The sequence below is a fragment of the Schistocerca serialis genome, chromosome 7 (genome assembly GCF_023864345.2).
Source record: "Schistocerca serialis cubense isolate TAMUIC-IGC-003099 chromosome 7, iqSchSeri2.2, whole genome shotgun sequence".
NCBI classification, from domain to species: Eukaryota; Metazoa; Arthropoda; class Insecta; order Orthoptera; family Acrididae; genus Schistocerca; species Schistocerca serialis.
Window position 1 is genome coordinate 60,047,201 of NC_064644.1, and position 27,652 is coordinate 60,074,852.

At 43.7% G+C, this 27,652-nt stretch overlaps 1 long non-coding RNA gene across 1 annotated transcript in view; it reads right to left on the bottom strand.

The window, feature by feature from the left end:
• Positions 1-27,652, bottom strand: part of LOC126412815 (uncharacterized) — a 144,926-nt gene that overhangs the window by 38,757 nt on the left and 78,517 nt on the right. The window contains exon 2 of the long non-coding RNA XR_007575348.1: positions 26,707-26,860. This is a non-coding gene — a long non-coding RNA (uncharacterized LOC126412815). The remainder of the gene's footprint in view (positions 1-26,706; positions 26,861-27,652) is intronic.

Here is a 27,652-nt window from a genome sequence, read left to right on the forward strand (position 1 = left end):
TCACTGATATCTTTTCATCTCGAATATTAATCCCATTCTTGAGACTTTCTTTTTTTCCGTCATTGCTTCTTCGATTTTTAGATTGAAGAGTAGGAACGAAGGAGTGCATCCCTGGCTTGCACCGTATTTAATACGAGCGCTTCGTTCTCGGCGTTCTTCATCTTTATGTTTATGGAAAGCAATATTCGGTGACGGCGGAGATTAGGACATCAATTAACGTCTTAATTCTCTGTCTAGATACCCATAGTTGCATGCAAATAATTCTGTAGTTTTCGTGAATGGAGAATCCCGGACCGAGGCACCGCCTGCGAATCTCGTTTTCCACAGCGAATCATAACGCCATTCTGCTCTCAGCAGCGACCGCCCTTGGCAACTTAAGAGCGAGGTATCTGGAAGTCACTCAACAAGACATCGTCTGAATCCTGTGCAAAAAATTGGTGCAAATGGCTCTGAGCACTATGGGATTTAACATCTGTGGTCATCAGTCCCGTAGAACTTAGAACTACTTAAACCTATCTAACCTATGGAGATCACACACATCCATGCCCGAGGCAGGATTCGAACGTGCGACCGTAGCGGTCAAGCGGTTCCAGACTGAAGCGCCTAGAACCGCACGGCCACACCGGCCGGCAGTCCTGTGCAACACCTGCGTTGAAACTCAGAGCGGTCAACTTATTGTATTTTGCACTATGTGTCCTCCGAGAAGTCTTTCAGAAAATCTGATAATGTAGCGGCAGAACACTTGAGTTTGGCCGACTCGCTGAGCTCAGAAAGAAATTTGTTTTCAATTTGAGAAGTCCTTTCCAGAAGCGAGTGGCGTGAGCTGGCAAGCACCCTGCAAAGTCATGAGAAAGGACGAGGCTCAAGTCTTCACACGGGACAGCCTGGGCACTTTGTCGACAATTCTGAACGAGACTGCTTGCCGATCAAAAGTAACAGTTTAGCAGAGGGGAGGAGCCGAGGCCCAGTTGGGAGTAAGTCCACAACGTGGAGCCAGCGTATTGGCTAGAGAGGTCTTTCAGTAGGAGAGTGGGTACGCAGAAAGACCTTATTCACAACCGAGTCCTTCCATTGGTTAACACTGCAAACCGGGAAATTATTGCTGATTTGTTTATGGACATGCTATTGTGCAGAGTTCTGTAAAACCATCTGTTGACGTACCAAAAGGAGCACAGATGCAGAAGCGAGAGTTGGTCCGGATGCCTAATAGAACACATTTCTTCTCCAGACGCTGAACGAGAAAGACTTCCTCTCCAAACCTGAACAGAAAACACATCTTCTCTGGACGCTGAACAGAATACACCTTTTCTCTGAATGTCAAACAGATTACACCTCTTCTCCGGAAGCTGAGTAGAAGGCACCTCTTCACCGGTTGCCGAACACAATACACTTCTTGTCAGGATGCTGAACACACTTTTCCTCTGGATACTGAACAGAATACACTTCTTCTTTGAACACCTCTTCTCTGAATGCCAAACAGAATACACTTGTTCTCCACAGATGCCAAGCAGAGTACACTTCTTTTCTGAGCGTCAGCCAGAATACACTTCTTCTCTGAACACTGAACAAAATACTGTTCTTCTCTAGACACTGAATACAATACACTTCTTCTCCAGATGCCGAACGGATAACAGTTTTTCTTCACGCCACATAGAACATACTACTTCTCTGCATGCCTATCAGAATACGCTTCTTGTCCAGAAGCCAAATAGAATCAGATGCCTAACATAATGTACGTCTTCTCCCAGGGCCGGAAAGAATACACTTCTTCTCTAGACGCCAAACAGGAGGCACTTCTTTGGATGCCGCATACAACACATTTCTCCTTTGGATGCCGCAAAGAACACACTACTTTGCCTGTAGACGGCGAGGGCTAGTCTTTTATTCTTGCCCTTGCCAAGACATTGATATCATTCATGCTCAACAATCATTTAGCCTGTGTACCTACGATTTCTGATCATCAGTCGGATTGTATGATTGAATATATGTCAATGTTTTCCTACTGCAGATTGTAAGAGATTCTACATCTACATCTACATACATACTCCACAATCCACCGTACGGTGCGTGGCGGAGTGTACCTCGTACCACAACTAGCATATTGTATCCCACTCACAAACAGAACGAGGGAAAAATGAATGCCTATGTGCCTCTGTACGAGCCCTAATCTCTCTTATCTTATCTTTGTGGTCTTTCTGCGAAATATAAGTTGGCGGCAGTAAAATAGTACTGCAGTCAGCCTCAAATGCTGGTTCTCTAAATTTCCTCAGTAGCGGTTCACGAAAAGAACGCCTCCTTTCCTCCAGAGACTCCCACCCGAGTTCCTGAAGCATTTTCGTAATACTCGCATGATGATCAAACCTACCAGTAACAAATCTAGCAGCCCGCCTGTGAATTGCTTCTATGCCCTCCCTCAGTCGGACCTGATAGGGATCCCAAACGCTCGAGCAGTATTCAAGAATAGGCCGTATTAGTGTATTATAAGCGGTCTCCTTTACAGATGAACCACATCTTCCCAAAATTGTACCAATGAACCGAAGACGACTATCTGCCTTCCCCTCAACTGCCATTACATGCTTGTCCCACCTCATATCGCTCTGCAATGTTACGCCCAAATATTTAATCGACGTGGCTGTGTCAAGCGCTACACTACTAATGGAGTATTCAAACATTACGGGATTCTTTTTCCTATTCATCTGCATTAATTTACATTTATCTGTATTTAGAGTTAGCTGCCTACACCAATCACGAATCCTGTCCAAGTCATCTTGTATCCTCCTACAGTCACTCAACGACAACACCTTCCCGTACACCACAACATCATCAGCAAACAGCCGCACATTGCTATCCACCCTATCCGAAAGATCATTTATGTAGTTATAAAACAACAGCGGAACTACTACATTTCCCTGGGGCACTCCAGTTGGTACCCTCACCTCCGATGAACACTCACCATCGAGGACAACGTACTGGGTTCTATTACTTAAGAAGTCTTCGAGCCAAATTATTTTGATTTGGAATCCTGTTTCATTTGCTAATTACATGACCGTCTTGGCACTAGTAAATGTGTTACCAAATGGTCAACTTACGTCTTGTTTCATTAGGGCCATCGTCCTAAAATAAATTTAATCCATTGCTCACATTTCAAGTAATTCACATCAGTGTTAGTTTAGTCTTGCCACAACCCATCGACCACCATCATAGAGACCGCAACCTGATGCTACTGAAGATTGATCACTGACTGGCTATGGGCAGTCTGGGCCACACATACAAAACATTTAAGCTCAATAGTTTTTTTTTAGTTCTTAAGAGGAGACTAATGCAGTAAATGAAGCAGGAAAAAAGGAATACAAACGTCTCAAAAATGATATCGACAGGAAGTGCAAAATGGCTAAACAGGGATGGCTAGAGGACAAATGTAAGGATGTAGAGGATTATCTCACTAGGGGTAAGATAGATACTGCCTATAGGAAAATTAAAGATACATTTGGAGAAAGGAGAACCACTTGCACGTATATCAAGAGCTTTGATGGAAACCCAATTCGAAGCAAAGAAGGGAAAGCAGAAAGGTGGGAGGAGTATATAGAGGGTCTATACAAGGGCGATGTACTTGAGGACAATATTATGGAAATGGAAGAGGATGTAGATGAAGGTGAAATGGGAGATACGATACTGCGTGAAGAGTTTGACAGAGCACTGAAAGACCTAAGTCGAAACAAGGCCCCAAGAGTAGACAACATTCCCTTAGAACTACTAACAGCCTTGGGAGAGCCAGTCCTTGCAAAACTCTACCATCTGGTGAGCAAGATGTATGAGACAGATGAAATACCCTCGGACTTCAGGAAGAATATAATAATTCCAATCCCAAAGAAATCAGGCGTTGACAGATATGAAAATTACCGAACTATCAGTTTAATAAGTCACAGCTGCAAAATACTAACGCGAATTCTTTACAGACGAATGGAAAAACTGATAGAAGCCGACCTCGGGGGAGATCGGTTTGGATTCCGTAGAAATGTTGGAACACGTGAGGGAATACTGACCCTACGACTTATCTTAGAAGAAAGATTAAGGAAAGGCAATCCTACGTTTATAGCATTTGTAGACTTAGAGAAAGCTTTTGACAATGTTGATTGTATACTCTCTTTCAAATTCTGAAGGTGGCAGGGGTAAAATACAGGGAGCGAAAGGCTATTTACAATTTGTACAGAAAGCAGATGGCAGTTATAAGAGTCGAGGGGTATGAAAGGGAAGCAGTGGTTGGGAAGGGAATGAGACAGGGTTGTAGCCTATCCCCGATGTTATTCAATATGTATATTGAGCAAGCAATAAAGGAAACAAAATAAAAGTTCGGAATAGGTATTAAAATCCACGAAGAAGAAATAAAAACTTTGAAGTTCGCCGATGACCTTGTAATTCTGCCAGACAGCAAAGGACTTGGAAGAGCAGTTGAATGAAATGGACAGTGTCTTGAAAGGAGGATATAAAATGAACATCAATAAAAGCAAAACGAGGATAATGGAATGTAGTCGAATTAAGTCGGGTGATGCTGAGGGAATTAGATTAGGAAATGAGACATTTAAAGTAGTAAACGAATTTTGCTATTTGGGGAGCAAAAGAACTGATGGTGGTCGAAGTAGAGAGGATATAAAATGAAGACTGGCAATGGCAAGGAAAGCATTTCTGAAGAAGAGAAATTTGTTAACATCGAGTATAGATTTAAATGTCTGGAAGTCGTTTCTGAAAGTATTTGTATGGAGTGTAGACATGTATGGAAGCGAAAAGTAGACGATAAATAGTTTAGACAAGAAGAGAATAGAAGCTTTCGAAATGTGGTGCTACAGAAGAATGCTGAAGAGTAGATGCGTAGATCACATAACTAATGAGGAGGTATTGAACAGAGTTGGGGAGAAGAGGAGCTTGTGACACAACTTGACCAGAAGAAGGAATCGGTTGGTAGGACATGTTCTGAGGCATCAAGGGATCACCAATTTAGTATTGGAGGGCAGCGTGGTGGGTAAAAATCGTAGAGGGAGACCAAGAGATGAATACACTATGCACTTTCAGAAGGATGTAGGCTGCAGTAGGTACTGGGAGATGAAGAAGCTTGCACAGGGTAGAGTAGCATGGAGAGCTGCATCAAACCAGTCTCAGGACCGAAGACCACAACAACAACAACAAAGGAGACTGCGAGCTGTTGTAGCGAGTGGTGCTGTGAGGAGGGTACGCTGTCCGCTTACACGGATCGGCCGTCAGTAGGGGGCAGCTGCCGGCTGGCTCGTCAGCGCGCACAGCCTCATCGGCATTCGCGGCCCTCACGGAGCGGCACCCCGCCCAGCGCACCTGTTGACGGCCTCAGGCAGGCAGGCTGGGAGCTGCGACAGCGGAGGGCGGGCGGGCGCTGCCTGTCTCCGTGGGAAGGCGACGCGACACGGCTGACAGCCACGACCCGTGAGAAACGGACTCTCTTCATTCTCCCGACGTCACCAATCTGATTTGTAACCGTTTTTCCTGTTCAATTCTTCTCAGTCCGAGTGCTCCGTCGACGCACAGTCTCGATGCCTATTTGCACTAACCTTTTACGGCACAACGAGACGCTGCGGAATTGCGCAGAACGCTTAAACTTCCTGTGCCCACCACCTCACACTTCGCTTCTGGGTGCTGCACGGATGTTTTGTGAAAGGGAAGCCCGTAAGCATGTGTCAAAATGTACAAGACGGTACATCAATGTGTAGCCTTCACGTGAGTATTTCAATTGAACAGTATGAACCAGCCGTGAACAGGAGACAAGAGAAGGACGGAGACTCGCATTCGGGACCTTTGCCTTTCGCGGGCAAGTGCTCTACCAACTGAGCTACTCAAGCACGACTCACGCCCCGCCCTCACAGCTTTACTTCTGCCAGTACCTCCTCTCCTACCTTCCAAACTTTACAGAAGCTCTCCTGTTTGGGTAGCTCAGTAGGTAGAGCACTTGCCCGCGAAAGGCAAAGGTCCAGAGTTCGAGTCTCGGTCCGGCACACAGTTTTAATCTGACAGGAAGTTTCACATCAGCGCACACTCCGATGCAGAGTGAAAAAATCTCATTCTGGAAACATCCCCCAGGCTGTGGCTAAGCCATGTCTCCGCAATATCCTTTCTTTCAGGAGTCCTAGTTCTGCAAGGTTCGCAGGATAGCTTCTGTAAAGTTTGGAAGGTAGGAGACGAGATACTGGCAGAAGTAAAGCTGTCAGGACGTGGCGCGAGTCGTGCTTGGGTAGCTCAGTTGGTAGAGCACTTGCCCGCGAAAGGCAAAGGTCCCGAGTTCGAGTCTCGGTCCGGCACACAGTTTTAATCTGCCAGGAAGTTTCATATCAGCGCACACTCCGCTGCAGAGTGAAAAGCTCATTCAGGAGAGAAGTGAGCTTGAGAGAAGCAATGACCATCACAACTAAGATTCCCAGGTTTAAAAACAGAAAATATGGACTCGCTTTTATACGCTGAAGCGCCAAAGAAACTGGTGTAAGCACGCATATTCAAATACAAAACAGGCAGAATACGGCGCTGAGTCCGACAACGCCTACGTAAGACAAGTGTCTGTCGCAGTTGTTAGATCAGTTACTGCTGCTACAATCGCAGGTCATCGAGATCTAAGTGACTCTGAACGTGGTACTGTTATCGGCGCACGAGCGATGGGACACAGCCCTGAGATCGCAATGAAGTGGGGATTTTCCCGTGCGACCATTTCACGAGTATACCGTGAATATTAGGGATCCGGTAAAACATCAAATCTCCAACACCGCTCCGGCCAGAAAAAGATCCTGTAAGAACGGGGCCAACGACGACTGAAGAGAATCGTTCAACGTGACAGAAGTGCAATCCTTCCGCAAGTCGCTGCAGTTTTCAATGCTGGGCCATCAATAAGTGTCAGCGTGCGAACCATTCAACGAAACATCATTGATATGGGCTTTCGGAGCCGAAGGCCCACTCGTGTACCCTTTATGACTGTACGACACAACGCTTTACGCCTCGCCTGGCTCCGTCAACACCGACATTGGACTGTTGATGACTGGAGACATGTAGCCTGGTCGGACAAGTCTCGTTTCAAATTGTATCTAGCGGATAGACGTGTACGGGTATGGAGACAACCTCATGAATCCGTGGACACGGCATGTCAGCAGGAGACTGTTCAAGATAGTGGAGGCCCTGTAATGGTGTGGGGCGTGTGCAAATGGTTCAAATGGCTCTGAGCACCATGGGACTTAACATCTATGGTCATCAGACCCCTAGAACTTAGAACTAGTTAAACCTAACTAACCTAAGGACATCACACACATCCATGCCCGAGGCAGGATTCGAACCTGCGACCGTAGCAGTCGCGCGGTTCCGGACTGAGCGCGTAGAACCGCGAGACCACCGCGGCCGGCGGGGGCGTGTGCAGTTGAAGTGATATGGGACTCCTGATACATCTACATACGACTCTGAAAGGTGACATGTTCGTAAGCATCCTGTCTGATCACCTGGATCGGTTCATGTCCATTGTCCATTCCGACGGACTTGGGCAATTATAGCGGGACAATGCGACACCCCACAAGCCCAGAATTGATACAGAGTGGCTCCAGGAGCACTCTTCTGAGTTTAAACACTTCCGCTGGCCACCAGTCTCCCCAGACATGAACATTATTGAGCATATCTAGGATTCTTTGCAAGGTGCTGTGCAGAAGGGGATCTCCACCCCTTCGTATTCTTACGGATTTATGGACAGCCCTGCAGCATTAATGGTGTCAATTCCTTCCAGCACTATTTCAGACATTAGTCTAGTTTCTTTGGCTCTTCAGTGTATAATCAATCGTTATGACAGGTTAATGGAATCTCTACCATGTGTTCTTCAACAACTGGGAGAAGCGTTACAGACGATATGAAAGCCTGTGTCCGCAGTGGTCTCTCGAGGCAAGCAGTTCAACGACTGAATATGTTTTGCATAGTATGAATGCTGAACTAATTATAAAAATAATTCAAAACTGGAGCAGCAAAAATGGGGTATAAGAACCTCATTGATTCACAAAAGGTAAATTATAAGACCTCCATGCAGAACAAAACGATCCAAGTAATGGAGGTCAAAGGATATTCTGGAATTATCTACAATGAGTCAGTGAAACAATGAGCTATGATCAACATTTAGGAAGGGAGATTACCCCTAGCCCGATACCGAGACTGACTTCGAATCGTTAGTTAAGAAATGGATACTCTACAAGTGGTCTAGACGGATAATTCTACACGAATGAGATAACAATGCTTGGGCAAAATCCAATCTTCCATTCCCACTACTGGCTAGAGAATGGTTTTAAAACCACAGACTTTTCCGCAACAACACCACATCAAAATCCAGGATCATACAAGGCCACAGCTGCTGACGCAGTGCATCTCCAGATAACTGTGGTCCTCCCCATACCATATTGCGAAGCACACCCGCTAGAACTGGCTAGCCTCAACAACCCCCCACTCGGCTGCTCCAGATAGGTCACCTAACAGACCAACGTTGACTAGGCAATCCATGAGAGACACCGAAACTGACAGCCTTTCCCATTATCGATGTACAGCGTATTCCTTTAGTTTTATTAAAGATATCCGATAGTGATTTCCAATCCGCGAAGTACTTGTAGTTGGTTTGTTTCGTGAGAATTACATTTGGCTGGGCTGGCAATTTCACAGTCAGATATCAGATCATAGTGAGCACAAGGGCACCATTAACTTAACGCAGGTTGTAAAAGGTGACGCCGACTCCAAATAGGACAGCGTCCGCCGAAGGCTGTTGTGTACTGGACAGGATGAAGGGAAGCCCATCGTTAGTCAACGCTGCGGCTGTTCGGACGGCCTCAGAGGAGTAGTTGTTGGAATTTGTCACGGGATGACCGCCGCTCCCACGTTCCTAAAGCGTTTTTCTGGGGCGAAGGCGCTGTATAATACAATAAAGGTCACGGAAGGCGGACCACAATGAGCCTTGAGTGGAGAATGCAGAGAAGACGGCTGATAAGAGAGCAATGTACCGGTGGATGCCATGCAGGCTCTGTGAATGCTGCAGGTATTATTATGGCTCTCTGCTGTCAGCAGAACACGGCAGGCGAGGTGTGAGGATCCTATATGCGTGAGACGGCAACTCTCTCATCCCAAAAATACCTGCAGCTGGACCCTCATATAGAGCATAAAGAGGTAGGAGGATCATAGGAAACAACAGGTTAACACGCTCCTTTTAGGCACTGACAGGACAGAGCTACAACACATTCATTTCTTTAGCTGTAGGCCACTGGGCTTCAAAATTCGGGAATTTCATTGGTCAGCCAGGTCCGATGTGGTAGTTCCGGAAATCTATTCAACACTGGAAGGACGCTCCATGAGGAATGACACTTGCCGTTGGACGACTGCTCATGAGGGACTAGGATTGGCTCTCGAAGTAGGGGCGAATGTTATGAGGGAAGGCAGGAGGAAGTACGATGTCTCTTCGTTTGCTGCTGGTGGGAGGAACACTTTACACATTGCAGCTCCAACTGTGGTATGATGTAAAGTTTGGGTTAGATAGCTTTTCGGGGTTCACAGGCATCGTCCAACACAGCGGCCGCCGACAGCAGCACTGGTGGAGAACACAACGACGCTGTTAAAAAAAAAAAAAAAAAATTACGATCTGCAATCGGCTTCGGCGTTTATAGGTCGCAATGCAGTCAGTAAACGTTAGAGTTTTAATGAGTAGGAGGAATACGCCCTTCTGGCATGCATAATTTTAAAAACTCAAACTTTGATCTCCATTACTTGGATCGTTTTTTTCTGCATGGAGGTCTTATAATTTACCTTTTGTGAATCAATGAGGTTCTTATACCCCATTTTTGCTGCTCCAGTTTTGAATTATTTTTATAATTAGTTCAGCATTCATACTATGCAAAACATATTCAGTCGTTGAACTGCTTGCCTCGAGAGACCACTGCGGACACAGGCTTTCATATCGTCTGTAACGCTTCTCCCAGTTGTTGAAGAACACATGGTAGAGATTCCATTAACCTGTCATAACGATTGATTATACACTGAAGAGCCAAAGAAACTAGACTAATGTCTGAAATAGTGCTGGAAGGAATTGACACCATTAATGCTGCAGGGCTGTCCATAAATCCGTAAGAATACGAAGGGGTGGAGATCTCTTCTGCACAGCACCTTGCAAAGAATCCTAGATATGCTCAATAATGTTCATGTCTGGGGATACTGGTGGCCAGCGGAAGTGTTTAAACTCAGAAGAGTGTTCCTGGAGCCACTCTGTATCAATTCTGGGCGTGTGGGGTGTCGCATTGTCCTGCTATAATCGCGGAAACTGATCAGTGTGCTAATAATGTAATAACCTGCCTATAGGTTCCTTGTCTTGAGTGTTCGCCAATCTTAGTTACTTGTAACTTTTTCGTGTTCTTGTGATAATTTGTCAGTGTATAGGATGGTATTAAATATGTTCGCGTTATACTTCAGTGCAATTGTTGCGCTCATTTTGTGTGGGAATTTATAATACACATTAGAACTTACGGTAACTCAGACTTTCAATACGTACGGATCTCACCTGGTCTCATAATCATATTACAGTGTCACTATTCCACCACCCTTCTGAAGTCTGTACGGCCATATTTTAAGTTAACAAAAATAAATACCTGCACAACAAATGATAATTTACAGTCTTCATTCGGCATCTATAAACCGTTATAGGTTAATTACCAAAAGGGGTACGCGGAGGGATACAACATTTCTACTGACGACAAATGTTACAGAGCTGGTACGTCGACTTTCGAGGATCAGACATCGGTATCTAATTCTGAAGATGAGCAGACAGCTCAGTGTTTCAGGCCCGGATCACAGATGAAAGCCGCCATGAGAAGCTGCTGTTAGCGGGGAAAACAGGAAGAGGCTTTTTTGTGTTCGTCATTGTGCATTCAGTTCAAGGTGTTCAGTTCTGGTCTCTCTTTCTAAAACGACGGAAAGCAGTCGCATTCGGAAGGGGAACGGTTGAAATAGCCCCATCCTGCCATCCAGATATATCTTTTTCCGTGACTTCTCTAGATTGCTGCAGGCAAATGCCGGGATGGTTCGTTTGGAATGAACACGTCCATTTTCCTACCCCATCTTTTCGTAATCCGCGCATGTGCTCCGTGTCTAATGACCGTACTGTCAACGAGACGTTAAACGCTAATCTCCCTTCCTTCCTTCCAACACGACGTCTATTGTCCTACGCCCACTCATAACGAGACGTTCTTATCATTTGCAAAAGGAAACGCAACTGGCAATCAGGAACATGAAAACAATAATTCTTTACGTATAAGGTGAAACGTTGTAAATAATGCATGTAAAATTGGTGTTGCCCAATTAACTGAATAGTTTCAATCGAAAATAAAATAAATGTCTGCAGAGAGCTGTCTGTGTCGATCTACTGTGTGTGTATGTGTGTCACAAGCGGTGGCAAATTTCGATAACAGCAGTTGACCGTAATTCATTACATTTTTTAGCGTACATTGGTTGGCTGTCTAGAGTGAAAAAAGTATAAGAAAGAGCACTATAATTAACACAGCAGCTACCTGTAATCAAACTGCATATGACTGTACTCTACTATAATTGGTGCCAACGGTACTTCACCAGTGGTCATTATTTCATTTCGATTACTAATTATGACTAGTGTTTGAATTATATCATCATATAATAATGATGATGTTACTGGAGGTGAAAACGTCACTTCAGTCAGGAATAAATTTAAACAAGCAGTTGCAGTGAAAGGGGCGTGGAGGTTGGTAAATTTCTCACGCATAGTTCGTATTTCTTGTTACCTTCGGAGTTAAGCAAGTTCCTGCGTATATAAAAGCGGCCACCAAGGAAGTGGGGGTTCATACAACAATAAATGTGACAGTAACTGGTATTTTATGACGCTATTACTTGCTGGCCTGTGCCGTAAATGCAATATAAAGCGACGCGAAAGGCAAATTATGCTAATGAAAGAACTGCATAAGAAATCCTTAGGGGAATGTCAGTACTACAGAATTTCAACATGACATTTGTCAGCGTTTGTTCGCTTTGACATTATTTCAGCCGTGAGTTTTATATTTATAGTCGAGAAGCAGTATTCAAGGATCACATTAGGTATTTAGCGTGTTACACAGGTAATATTCACGAGAAACGAAAAGATTTCTTTTGTAAATTTGCTTTACAGTTTATTAATTCTTCTGTATGTTTGTCGTTTACGAAGAGCGGTAGAAGCATACTAAGATTGTACACTTGGTATCCTGATCATTCTCTCTCTCTCTTTCTGTTTGACACACACATGCAATGCATACACGCTAACTCTCTCTCTGTTTGTCTTTATTTCTCTCTATCTCTCTCTCTCTCTCTCTCTCTCTCTCTCTCTCTCTCTCTCTCTCTCACACACACACACACACACACACACACAGATGCATGCATACATGCTAACCTTTTTTAGGAAAAAAGTACCAACTTTAAATTTGCTACTGTGTGCGTCGTTTTGCACTTCATTTGGTACAGTGTTGAAGAGTTTTGCAGTTGATTACCTGCCTCTACTCTGAGCAACTAACTGAATCACTTTACGAGAACAAGATGAAAATAAGTCTTCAGTCTGCCTTAAGATGAAAATACACTCCTCCAGTATACTTGCCTTTCCTCGTAACCTTCACCGTTTTTTCAAGATTTCGTTGTGCACACTAACGAGCGTTACACTGTACCTGATCAAAAGTTGGGGCAACCGTTGGTGGTCATTAATATGGAGTGTGTACCACGTTCGCATTTATGACGGATTGAACTCTTGCTGCGGACGCTTTGAATGAGGTGCCAATTTCTGTAGAGGAATGGTAGCCCATTCTTTCTCAAGGGCTGAAACCAGACATGTTAGCGGTATAGTGTGCTAGGGTCTGGAATGGAGTGAACGTCGTAACTTATTCCGGAGGTGTGCTTTTGGATTCAGGTCGGATCTCTGGGCACGCCAGCACATCTCAGAAATGTTATTGTCCACAAACCACCACCTCACAGACGCTGCTTATAACAGATTGCATTGTCATGATGATACAAAAACACTGATCGTCCCCGAACTTTTCCTCTACTGCACGCAGTACACATTTCTGTATAACGTGTTCATATCGTTCCGCATTTGGCTTTTTCTTATGTGCAGTAAGCGGACCACCCACTATCACGAAAAACGCCCTCATACCTTAACTGCACATCCTCCGTACTTAACTGTTGACACTACACATATGACAGGTATCGTTCCCAAAGCACTCACGAAACCCAAAATCTTTCATCGGATTGCCAAGGTTACAGCGGACTCATGACTGTAAATCACTAGTTTCCAGTCATCCATTATCCAGTGGCGTCGCTCTTTGCACCAACTCAAGCGTCGCTTAACACCGACTAAGAAATGTGTAACTGCTTGACCATTGTACCCTGTTCTTTCCAAACCACCATACAGTGATTGTGCCAGTTGCGTAGTACTCATGATGACTTCTTCCGTTGATTTCATGTGATATTTTATAACTACTCTCAATGTTTGACGGTCCTTGTTTGTCGGTACATGAGGACTGCCTCATCTTCATTTAACTGTGATTGTTCCTTTGCGTTTCCACTTCACAGTCGCATCACCAACTGTCACTTGGACGACTTCAGAATGGCTGAAATGTCCCCGATTGATCTGTTACTCAGGTGACGTCCAATGACTAGACCTCTTTCGAAATCAGCAATTCTGCTGTTACTATTGTCAACACGATACACTCCGCCTCCTTCTACACTGAAGAGCGAAAGAAACTGGTACACCTGTCTAATATCGTGTAGGACCCCCGCGATCACGCAGAAGGGTGGAAACACGACGTGGCATTGACTTAACTAATGTATGAAGTACTGGGAGGGAACTGACACCATGAATCATGCAGGGCTGTCCAAAAATCCATAAGAGTTCGAGGGGGTGGATATCTCTTCTGAACAGCACGTTGCAAGGCATTCCAGATATGCTCAATAATGCTCATGTGTGAGGAGTTTGGTGGCGAGCGGAAGCGTTTAAACTCATAAGAGTGTTCCTGGATGTACTCTGTAGCAATTCTATGGGGTGTCGCATTGTCCTGCTGGAATTTCCCAAGTCCGCCGGAATGCACAATGGACATGAATGGATGCAGGTGATCTGACAGGATGCTCACGTACGTGTCACCTGTCATTGTCGTATCCAGACGTATAAGGGGTCCAACATCACTCTAACTGCACACGCTCCGACACAATTACAGAGCCTCCACCAACGTGAACAACCCCTGCTGACATGCAGGGTCCATGGATTCATGAGGTTTTCTCCATACCCGTACTCGTCCAACCGCTCGATACCATTTGAAACGAGACTCGTCCGACCAGGCAACATGTCTCCAGTCATCAAGAGGCCAATGTAGGTGTTGATGGGCCCAGGCGAGTCGTAAAGTCGTGCAGTCATCAAGGGTACACAAGTGTGCCTTCGGCTCCGAAAGCCCATATCAATGATGTTTCGTTGAATGGTTCGGAAGCTGACACTTGTTGATGGCCCAGCACTGAAAACTGCAGCAATTTGAGGAAGGATTGCACTTCTGTCACGTTGAACGATTATCTTCAGTCGTCGTTGGTCCCGTTCTTGCAGGAGTGCCATTTAAAAAAGTTTCGTTCCATTTGCAACGAAACGTACGTGATTCCTATTTCAGTAGATAAACTAGCTACAAATATTAATCGCACAACAAAGTAATCGTTTGTCATCACGATTTTCTGCAAACGTCTTGAAACTCTTCTAAATGTTTCTATGCCTATGTTAGGTGGTAAAGGATGTAAACTGAATCTATTTACAGAGATGTAATAGAATTCCTCCAGAAAAACGGTAACAACATATAACACTATTATAACATATAACACTGACCTCAATTCGAGTGTAAGGAAAAACTCGTATGTTTAGCTTTCTTCAGTGGCTGGAGAGGTCTGACTGATTACCTACAGCATACGTGCGTCGCCATTTTCACCTAACGGCACGTATTTGCTGGGAGAACACTGATTTCACTGTTGAGTCGTTTCTGAGAAACAATGAGTCCATGATCTTCATAATGTCTCCGAATTCGTTCTACGCGATCCAGTAGTGATGCATAAGCAATCCCGATTTAACGTTCAAAATTATAAAGAGACAAACGTATTCGATCTCTATTAGGTTATCTTACCTCAAAGGAACATGCATATTGTCTTGACAATATCAGTCGAAGGTATCGGAAGACTGCAACACAGAACACAGATTTTGGAAATCACTCCCCCCCCCCCCCCCCACCCCCTCCCTCCAGTACGATGTTAACTGAAGAACTAATTGACGGAGGGAGGGAAACATGCCTATAATATAATTAAGATGTTTAATAATTCGTTCTACTGCACTGTTTTAGCACTGAGGCATCACTTTTCATAGCATACAGAACAAAATAAAATCCTCATTGGTGCTGTTAGTGAACCTACCGAATATACGTTACATAACTTCAGTGTAAATGTTCCGTTACAGCTGCATTCGTTGTACGAAATTTGACCCAATCTGGACTGCAGATAGGTACCGTACCGTTGAAACCGATATCGGTAATTTACTTCTGAATAACCGATATTGTTCGGATTTTATTCGGTCTCTGTTCGAATAGATTTTTTTAAAATTTTACTAATAATCGGTCCGTAGCAGCAGTGCTAAAATCTTTGGTTTTAAAAAATACGAGTAACAGTTATTCGCAAAATTTCCATTGCTTTGATACATTGGATTATTATAGAAAGTGGGAAAAGTGATCAGTACTATTTTAATTACAACGGCAACGATTACAGACTAGCAACAAACACCTGGCAGAAGAATCGGACCTGCTGCCGTGGGGCGTGGCCCGTGAGGCGGTCCGCTTGTACCTTAGGACTCGTCCCCGTCTGGTCAGTACTGCAGTTTTTTGCTGTCGTCCTCTGACATCGGGTTATTGCAGAATGGCACCTCCCTAATTTGGAAATGACATATGAAGTGCGGTAGGGACGAAACAGACTGCTCTAATTGATTTAACAAATTAAAAACGGAAGGAGGCAAAACAAACTTGCGACACCATACACGTTGTTCAAAAAATTCCTTTACGAACTTCTAGGGCTTGTGGAGGGGAGTGAGTTCATAATATTTTGAATAGGGGCCCATGTCCGGAAACATACCGTTTCCGTGCTACAGGATTTTAGAAACGCGTTTGCTAGGTAGGTAAGCAACAGGGGAGTCATGGTGGAGAATGGTTACATCGGGTCGGCTGATGTCCTTTAACATGTCCTACCTCTCTGGCGGGATTCGAGTCTCATTCACGTGCCTTTGAATACAGAAAAGTGGTTTAGTACATGTTTACAGAATGCACCTACATGGTCATTCTGAATGGTGAAGCTCACGGTAATGGAAGAGTTGCTCGTCGCCTTCATCAAGATCGTTCTCCGCAACGTTCGACTCCGTCGCATACCCTTTTCGTCTCAATTAAACAACGGCTTCGAGAAAGGGCAGCTTTACCGCCAGCAGGCATCACCGTAGTGCTCCAAGGAGACAAAGACTGCATCATGCCGAAGAGAACCCGTCGGCGAGCATACGAGCAATTTCTTTTGCTATTAACGAGTGGGATTGTAAACAAAACGATGTAGTGGGTCACACCTAAACAATTGCTTCTAAAAGTGGTAGCGTTACCAACATGTTTCCAAATGGCTGTACCACGGAAACCGTACATTTATGGACAGGGTTCCAATTCAAAATATTGTGTACTCACTTCTCTCTACAAGTCCTAGAAGTCGGTAACGTGAATTTCCGAACACCCTGTGTATGGAGAAAGCATTTACAGTGTTCCCTGTAAGAGAAGATAAATTTGAGTGAGATATTTATAATTTTATTGACATGCTATAAAACTGAATAATAATTGAAACCTTAATTTTGTGGTTGTTTCAGGGCGAAAAGCTGATGCCATCCGAAAATGACGATGCAGGGAAGTCATCTACTTCCGACCTTCCGTTCACGCCGTCGACACGCCCGTCTCCACCTTCGCCTTCTTTTCTGGAGACAGTGACACCAATTTCTGCCACACAATCAACCCCGTACCAATGCGTATCTCCTATTCCTTCGTTAGAATTTTTCACATTAGTTTCAAGTCTACGATTATTACTGGAAATAATATCAATAAAAAACTTAAAATCGGTCATTTCAGAAACCGGTTATTTTGAGCGGCACGAATGAAACCAGTATAGCAGAAAACCGGTTTTTCGGCGATAACTGTCATCCCTAGTGTGTGTTATACAGACTGCATGAGCTTTGACAATACGCTTGGTTTCAACATCACGGAGTCACAACCAATACTCACTATCGTTTACTCTAGATTTGTATCGGTGTGTTAATGTGTAAAGAAATGTTTCGATTTCCTGTTTTATTGTGTTTGTTTTTATAGCCACTCCACTCATCAAAAATGGGTCAGTGTTACCGATGACCAGAAGGAGGTTGGAGCCTCCATAACGTGATATTCCTTGATGGCAAGATTTGAATGATGCACTCTGTCTGGTAAGAACAAAGGTCCTACTCGCACTTCAAGGAAGAGCAGAGAGCAGCGGCTCACATGTGCACGCAGGAGAGCGGTGTGCTGATGAGGTTCGCCTCAAGACGCAGGCAGAAACAGAATATCGACAGGTCGGCGTCCTGTCTCACTCTGCACCTGAGGATAGTTTAGTGTTTCATTTTTTTTACCCTTCAAATATTTAAACACGATAGAATTAGCAGTGTGTTCGTGAGGCGCGCACATTCTTAGACGTTTGTCTTTTTCCGAAATGCGAATGACATGGACAGATATAATGAACTTATATACACTCAAAATAAAAATAAAATAAAATAACAAAACACGACGTGCCACGGAGGAATTATCCGAATGAGACAGAAATCTGTAGATGTGATGTACATGTTCAGACTAAGGAATGATTACATTTTCAGAAAAATTGGGTCATCTGTCCAAGAGAAATAGCTTCACAAATTGACCAAGTCAACAACACGTTGGTCCACCTCTGGCCATTATAGAAACAATTATTCGACTTGGCACTGATTGCTAGAGTTATCGGGTGACCTCTTGAGGGATATAAGCCTGGAATTTCATTGTCTGGAGCAGAATTGCCTTCAGTGACGGTTCCCGCCTCGAACTACGAGGCTCCAGACACGTTCTGCTCCAGTCAATGAAATTCCAAGCTGATAAGCCTCAGGAGGGCATCCAACAACTCTAGCAATCAGTGACAAGTCGAATGACTTCCTCCACAAGGGCCAGGGGTGGGACAATGTGTTGTTGACTTGCTCTACTTTTCAAGCTCTTTCTCTTGAATAAATCATCCAGTTTTCCTGAAATTGTACAGTCGCGAATGACTCATTACATCTACATCTACATACATACTCCGCCGCAATCCACCATACTCTGCGTGGCGGAGGGTACCTCGTACTACAACTAGCATCTTCTCTCCCTGTTCCACTCCCAAAGAGAACGAGGGAAAAATGACTGCCTATATGCCCCTGTACGAGCCCTAATCTCTCTTATCTTATCTTTGTGGTCTTTCCACAAAATATAAGTTGGCGGCAGTAAAATAGTACTGCAGTCAACCTGAAATGGTGGTTCTCTAAATTTCCTCAGTAGCGATTCACGAAAAGAACGCCTCCTTTCCTCTAAAGACTCCCACCCGAGTTCCTGAAGCATTTCCGTAACACTCGCCTGATGATCAAACCTACCAGTAACAAATCTAGCAGCCCGCCTCTGAATTGCTTCTATGTTCTGCCTCAATCCGACCTGATAGGGATCCCAATCGCTCGAGCAGTATTCAAGAATAGGCCGTATTAGTGTATTATAAGCGGTCTCCTTTACAGATGAACCACATCTTCCCAAAATTCTACCAATGAACCGAAGACGACTATCCGCCTTCCCCACAACTGCCATTACATACTTGTCCCACTTCATATCGCTCTGCAATGTTACGTGCAAACATTTAATCGACGTGACAGTGTCAAGCGCTACACTACTAATGGAGTATTCGAACATTACGGGATTCTTTTTCCTATTCATCTGCATTAATTTACGTTTATCTATATTTAGAGTTAGCTGCCATTCTTTACACCAATCACAAATCCTGTCCAAGTCATCTTGTATCCTCCTACAGTCACTCAATGACGACACCTTCCCGTACACCACAGTATCATCAGCAAACAGCCGCACATTGCTATCCACCCTAACCAAAAGATCATTTATGTAGATAGAAAACAACAGCGGACCTACCACACTTCCCTGGGGCACTCCAGATGATACCTTCACCTCCGATGAAGACTCACCATCGAGGACAACGTACTGGGTTCTATTACTTAAGAAGTCTTCGAGCCACTCACATATTTGGGAACCAATCCCATATGCTCGGGCCTTAGGAGTCTGCAGTGGGGCACCGAGTCAAACGCTTTCCGGAAGTCATGGAATATGGTATCCGTCTAATACCCTTCATCCATGGTTCGCAAGATATCATGTGAAAAAAGGGCGAGTTGCATTTCGCAGGAGCGATGCTTTCTAAAGCGGTGCTGATGCATGGACAGCAACTTCTCTGTCTCAAGAAAATACATTATATTCGAGCTGAGAATATGTTCGAGAATCCTGCAACAAACCGATGTTAAGGACATTGGTCTGTAATTTTGAGGATCCGTCCTTCTACCCTTCTTATATACAGGCGTCACCTGCGCTTTTTTCCAGTCGCTCGGGACTTTACGTTGGGCAAGAGATTCATGTTAAATGCAAGCCAAGTAAGGAGCCAATGCAGTAGAGTACTCTCGGTAAAACCGAATTGGCATCCCATCAGGACCTGGTGATTTATTTATTTTCAACCCATACAGCTGCTTCACAACCCCGGGGATGTCTATCATTATGTCCTCCATACGGGAATTTGCACGAGACTCAAACGGCAGTATGTTTGTACGATCCTCCTGCGTGAAAGATGTGTTTCTGGTTTTCAGCCGTGTTGGTGCTTCTACTTTTATGTACAATTATTCGGCGACCGAAACAATCGTCTCTTTCAGGTGCTGCTAGCTGTCTTGTTACTCGCACTCGCTTAGTGGACTCGAACCAGACTGTCAAGTACTGCTGGTCTCGACACATTATTTTGAAGGTCAGCGTACAGAGGAGATCATCTTTCGTCCAGAGGACGCTCTTCAAAAATGATTCAAATGGCTCTGAGCACTATGAGACTTAACATCTGAGGTCATCAGTCCCCTAGACTTAGAACTACTTAAACCTAACTAACCTAAGGACATCACACACATCCATGCCCGAGGCAGGATTCGAACCTGTGACCTTAGCGGTCGCGCGGTTCCATACTGAAGCGCCTAGAACCGCTCGGCCACATCGGCCGGCAGAGGACGTTCTCTATGTATTCTTGAACGTGTAACATTTCGTCCCCACGGAACGATGACTCATGACACATCAGGTGAATACCTTTGGTAATTCTAGAGCAAGTACATTATAAGACGATCTCGATCAGATATAGAAAGTGTTTTTTTGTTTGATCAAAAGCAGCTGCTCGGTTCATCACATCCGTCCAAGTACAGATGACGCGTCTTCCAACCGGCTGCTTCATCAATTGAGCATGGAGGGTTCTTTTGCGTCCGCCAAGATCGTAACAGAGAAATAAGGGATATATTGGAGAAAGAGCCTGAGAAACGGCTACCACATGGGGAAAAAAGTCATTTGAAGAAAATCGGTGACGTTATATGCTTAATGATTTCTCATTTGGTAATAAAAGAGACTTCAGTAGGCACTCATGTATTCCACAGGCAACAGAGCAAATGTCTAGTCTGTGTAATGAAGCAAAATGTGAACGTACAATTTCAATTTTTTTTAAAATTTTTACGACCTACTGCATTATACTTGCCTTATTGTGGCCTGCCATATCTGTGCGTACACACACACACACACACACACACACACACACACACACACACACACACACAAGCTCACATCTTACGGTTATTAATACAATAATTAAAAGATTTCTGCATGGTAACACTAGCTGTTATCGGATGAAGTAAAACCTTAATTTTATTTCCATTATGTGCAGTTTCTGCTGTCCATCCATTTTCAAAAAGTGTACTTCAATATGACCCATCAGAACAGCCTTACTGTGTCAAGAGTCTAACAACTAATAAATTCTCATACAATGTATAATAGCATAATCGTGCGTGGTTGGCCACGTTATCAGACATCACCACCAATGGCACGACAAGAACGTAGTCACTTTGAATTGTATGGCCGTCCTGGAGAACGTAGAATGACATTTCACGAGCAGCTTCATTTAATGAATTCTTGTACTCAGAATCCAGTATGACTATTCTGATGTGCTGCACTTAAGCATGCATTTGAAAAGAAACTGTACAATATGAACAAACCTGAAGAGACATTATACTTAATCCAGTACAGCCAGTTGCGTTACGCCAAATCCGGTCAGCCTTGCCTCGTGTTCACACGCGTGCGTGTGCTGGTGTGTGGTGCCACTGAGAAAGACAGCGACCATAAGTAACCAGAAAAGCGTACATATTCTTACAGAATCTGACCCGGTTCTTTAGAACTGACACGACGGTTTACTTTTCATTTTGCTGTTGATTTTATTTCTAATCGGAGAAGAAGAAGACAGTGACAGCCAGGTTCCTCAAGTACTGGAGAGCACTATTCTGGAACCTGGAACCTAATATGATCATTATGAGAGGATTTATTTATTTCCGTGAAAAGGCGATATCCATTAAATTTCTGTTAGAAATATGAACGGTTCCTTGTTCTTCAAAAGATATGAAAAATTACTGTGATTGGTAGGCGTTAATACAAGATGAGGAACCTCTGTGGATCTAAGACTTTGCCTGCATTCTGCGTCCCAGAAGGTAGAACTTTGCCTGTTCTCTTCCCAGGAGACGGTACGAGACCTATTTCTGAGGTCGGAAGAATACTGAAAAGCTGTCGCTCCGGACTCATAAAACTCCGGTGCACTGCCGCCTCACCCCACTTCCGTTGACTTCAGCGGCTGAGTCCAGGTAGTGCACTTGGAGGATGTCGACGGAGATCGCGGTCACCGCTTAGCACTTGCTGTCCTGCGATATGGTACAGTTTTAATGTCCATTAGCTTTAACAGAAGCTAGGACTTTCGTTCGCGATTAAACGTGAAACGGCAAGCGCAACTGTATCGTGCAGATGGGGTAACAGAGCCTACCAGCTGCTGCATCCGACATCTGCTTCACCATAGGGTACGAAGTCAGAGCAATATTGCGCTGCGACCTAATGCGTTATCATTCGAACCTTTTGCGGAGATTGTGGACTCTGTTGGAACCAAAACAACGAAAAATAAGAGACGATAAACCCAATATTAAAGTTTCAAATTAATAGCGAAAGAGAAATAATTATTCCTGTCAGAAATGCCACAATCAATAATTTCACCCACCGGATTGTGTTCATAACTTGGCACAAGCACAATCAGCCCCTGCCTGTACAGTAACAAACTATTTAGGCCAAGAGTTTCCAAGTGGTTAAAACGAACAATGTCGGCAAGGTAGAAAATTTTAGAGACGGGAAAAAAATATCGCAAAGGGAGTCCCACAGGGTTCAGCTTTGGCTCCGCTCCTATTCGTTACATATGTGAATGAACTTCCATCTAACATTCAACAAGCAGAATTGATACTTTAAGCAGACAATAGTGGTGTTACAATAAATCCCATTAGAGAGAAAGCAACAGAAGAGTTGCTAAGCGATATTTTTCAAAGCATTACTAAGTGGGTATCTGAAAATGGACTCTTCCTAAATTCTGAAAAAACACACTATATTAAGTTCTGAAGAACAAATTGTAGCATATGAGCAGGAGTCAGTAAATGGGGTAGAAAGCTCCAAATTTTTCGGTGTAGACTACATACTGATGAAAACTTGAACTCGAAGAAGCATATTACTGAGCTTCTCATACGATTAAGTTCAGGTGCTTTTTCTCTTCGTATAATTTCTAATGCTGGAAACAAACGTATCATCCTCCTTACATATTTTGCATATTCTGACTAAAATTGTCTTAAGGAATAACTTTCTGGGGTAACTTATTACCAAGAAGGAAAGAACTGATTGTACAAAAGCGAACAGCGTTCACTCACGGACGTCATGTGGGGTGCCTCTTCAAGGAGGTATGAATTTTAACTGCCCCGTCACAATACATACACTGTCCAATGAAATTCGTTGTACATAGTCCATCACAATTTGAGAACAACGGTGTTGTCGATACCTAAGGCACTAGACGTAAAATTAGCCTTATTACCCACTGTCAAAGCTGTCACTGGCTCAATTTAAAATCGTTTCTCCAGGACAACTCCTTCTATTCCACTGACGAATTTCTGATTACAAACTGGCAGCCGGTGAAAGAAAACTGTGCAGCTGCATGAGTAGGAGTAAAAATAATATGTTCACTAATGTTAACACTAATGATGTACATACATCCTGTAACTTGACTCGTTCCATATCATTTCGTTAAGAGAATCTTTCTGATGAACAATGGAACATGTAACTAACTAACAGCACAAGCATTTGTTGCTGAGAAGGTTCTGAATTCCTACAGCCAGCCCAGGACTCACCGAGGGTTCTCCGCACGCTTTCTTCACCCCGGCGTCTCACTATTTCGATCCAGAATTGGACTGGGGCGGTCACGCAGCCGCAGACGCGGTCGCCCACGCCCCTCTTCTCCTCACAGCCCGACACCGCAGGGCTTTGAGAGAGTCATACACATGCAATCTGAGCTCTGCCTCCCGCAGAAACCTGTGGGAACCTGTTGCTGTTAGCAGTAGATTACAGTGCCAGCGGAGTAATACCGAAATCAATACGGCACTCTTCGAGGCTGCGGTCCCTTTTGCGACTGCCCTTGTACAGGAGCGACCACATAAGCGACTAACGTGACAGCAGAAACCGCTTAAGTCCTTGAGTTCTAGTCGAGGATCCGCTGCTTTCGAGAGACCATCGCACTTGGAACTGCCAGCGCCGGGACGCAGTCGCAGTCGCCTCCGCTGTAACGTACCAGTCACTTACCGACGAGGATGAGCAGTATAGCTGGCAGCCCATTATAAGGACCTTAAATGCGAACACTCTGCCACTCAGGACCACGCTCTGCGGTCCCTTCACTGAATACGAAGTTCTGAGTCCACCCACTTTTCTCAGATGAATTCGTGGTATTCAAATCCTTTTAGAAGGCTACTGTTCACCTCTAGTTCGTTATGGATGGGTATTAATTTGTTGAAAATGTTTAGGGATCAACTCTTGTCATCTTTGAAGGATTTACGTGATAATACGAATTACAACATACAGGTAAATGCTACAAAAAATCTGCTAGAACCGCTAAAGCTCTTCTCAGAAATCTTAGAGAAAATCTTCATAGCTGTAAACCAACATTCGCCCATGCAATGTAACTAACGAAATACATATATGTAGCTGCCGGAGACCAGTTTTACTTCAACTATTATTCCGCTAAACTTGAAAATACGTAATAAACTCAACTGCTGCTTTATGCTCTTGTTGCTTGTCGTCACCAAAAAGTGGAAGCACTTGTGAATGTCCACAATTCAATCTCTGAACTGCATGGAGCAAACTAATCTTCAAATTAAATTATTCTACAAAGCACATGATGCTTGTCAAGTATCAGAACGTTATTTCTACATTTAAAATGTCTGTAAAAATATGTCAGCAACACAAAAATACAATGTTTACGTCAAGTGCCAGAAGGTGAAGGCATAAATGAGGCGATGCATCAAAATGAACCTGAACAAGCACATAACTGTGCAAAACACAAGTTGGCTAAAATACAACGCTAAGCAGACAAGGACATAAACACAGACAGGCAGTCTGAATTACCGTCAGCTTGTGGAGAAATATAATTAATGTGCGGCGCCTTAATCATGACTGTAGACTCTGAATGTAATTGCTGCAATGCTATTTCCGTGTATAAATTATTTGCTTTGTTCCATTTAACAGTATAAAAAATATGTGGCTAAAATAACATATTAAGTCGGCAGTTAACAGTTTTTCCTAGGCTTAAATGAGTCTGTGTTACTGATACTAGAATACATCTTGCTTTGTTTCATTTAACAGTATAAAAAATATGTGGCTAAAATAACATATTATGTGGGCGGCTAACAGTTTCTCCTAGGCTTCAATGAGTCTATGTTACTGATAGTAGAAACACGATGTACTGTTGTCCAAAGTATGTAAGCATACACACAGTGGCTATGTGAATTTGATTGTCAAGTCTAAACTGCACTATAAAATTGTTTTGCTGAAGTAAGACTTCAGATAGTGGAAGAGTGCAGTTAATATGTAACCTACGCTCAAAAGCAAGACTGTGAACACTCAAATTAAGGGCTACAATTCTATTTCCACGTCTTAATTGTTTGTAAATACGTATACTAACATTTCGATCTGAAGCTATGCTACTGGTTGTACAAAGGTCGAAGTTTCATTACCTGTTGTTTTACAGTAATTTTCACCTCAGCATGCATCATTTTACGAGCGAAGGAGATTAGTGCATCATGTTCTACGTTAGAAAAATGTAACTGGCTTTATTGTCTGAACAAAAAAATCTTTTTTGATGTACAACATTCCTGCAGTAATGTTACAATGATGCTCTATACAGTGATGGCATATTTTTCGACATTTTAGCACAGCAAATTGCGCTAGAAGATGATGCTTTTTGACGAGATCTTTACTGCACTGTATGGTTGAATTTTACTTACGGCAGCGGCGGCGTAGTAGGCTCATGTTGGCAACGACCGATTAATGCTGGAAATTATGTGGCGTTCATGCTAACGCCAAAGTTTTGTTATGAAATTTCGCCTTACGAGGGTAATTATTTTACCGACCAGACAAGGATGCACCGAAGAACCTGTCAACCACAGAGCAGGAACAGCATTAATTATTTACTTCATGGCCGGTCGTTGCCAACATCAGCACACAACGCCGCCGCTGCCGTAAGTTAATTTTATCCACTGTAGCACCAAAACTTCTTACTTTCGTAATACGCAAATGGCCCTTACCAATGCACGTAACACGAATGTAAACATGAGCAGAGACAAGACATGTTACAAACACTGCGATGAAACTTTGACATCTCTTTGCACCAGACATCTCTGATCGCGAACAAAAATTGATTTATAATGAAGTTACTTATCAAGATTAGTAAACAAAAGCACACACAAACAGTTTTTCAGAATTCGCATGTAATATCACATCTCAAAAGATTCAATCTTATACTTTCAGCAGTCTCCAGAGAGATTATCCATGCTACTGCTTCTTTTTCTAAAATCACATTGCATCTACAGCTACAAACGATTTTTTATAGTTACTGAGGACTATTTAAACGAACTTTTGTAATCCTTTTGAATGTCTCACAGGCACACAACGACCAAGAACTAGGTCGATAAACGGTGACTCCCTATTGATCGTTCCTTGGTTTCGAAAAACGAGTTACTGTATGTTTGTTCCGAAGCATGGCTTGACTTTTCAAACTTATGGACACTTGAGCATGCAGTAGTGAGTATGTGCTTCCCAAGCGTAGGTTTAGTTGCGAGTGAAGTTGATGTCCTGGTCCTACAAGAAAATGAAAGGTGTGACCGTCGGAGGACACAACTACGCCGCTTACCTGAATGTGTAGGACTGCACGAAGTTTCTCTGCAGCATGTAGTCTCATATCGTAATAGCATCTCATGTTGTGGAAGATCTCTCGTTGATTCCGTTGTGTGTGACCAATTGAGTACTTTCAAACGCTATGTGGTCTGCAGTCTTCACTTTGCGACCTGTAAACATAACACAGTCAATAAAATATATTGAATTTTTATAAGAGTTTTTCGAGAATATAAGTAACTAGGCGGACAGTAAGTCTCTACAGTGGTTGGCATTTAGTTTGCGTTAAAATGGCATTCGCTCTTTTCACAAGAGATTGATCGATGAGAGGATACGGAACAAAAGAAGACCTATTGAAATGCATGTCGGGAGATGCATGGTTTCATGCTAGAGACCATTTATTCAATAATACTTCGTCACTGAGACTGCGGTATAAAACGGACTGTACCATGCAGTCACAATTACAAGTGCATGGCTTCCTCCTAGAGGGTGGTGTGGTGACAGCAAATCACCAGCATCAGAGTAGAAGGAATGTGTGGGCCGGGATAATTGGCGACCATATTTTGGGACCAGTGTTCCTCCCATGTCCGCTAACAGGCCGGAACTATCGGCATTTCTTGCGGTAGACTTTGCCTCCCCTGCTGAAAGAAGTGCCATTGATGGTTTCAAGAGTTATGCGGGTGTATACACATAAATACACAGAAGCGACGAAGAAACTGGTATGTTGTTGTTGTTGTGGTCTTCAGTCCTGAGACTGGTTTGATGCAGCTCTCCATGCTACTCTATCCTGTGCAAGCTTCTTCATCTCCCAGTACCTACTGCAGCCTACATCCTTCTGAATCTGCTTAGTGTGTTCATCTCTTGGTCTCCCTCTTCGATTTTTACCCTCCACGCTGCCCTCCGATACTAAATTCGTGATTTCTCGATGTCTAAGAACATGTCCTACCAACCGATCCCTCCTTCTA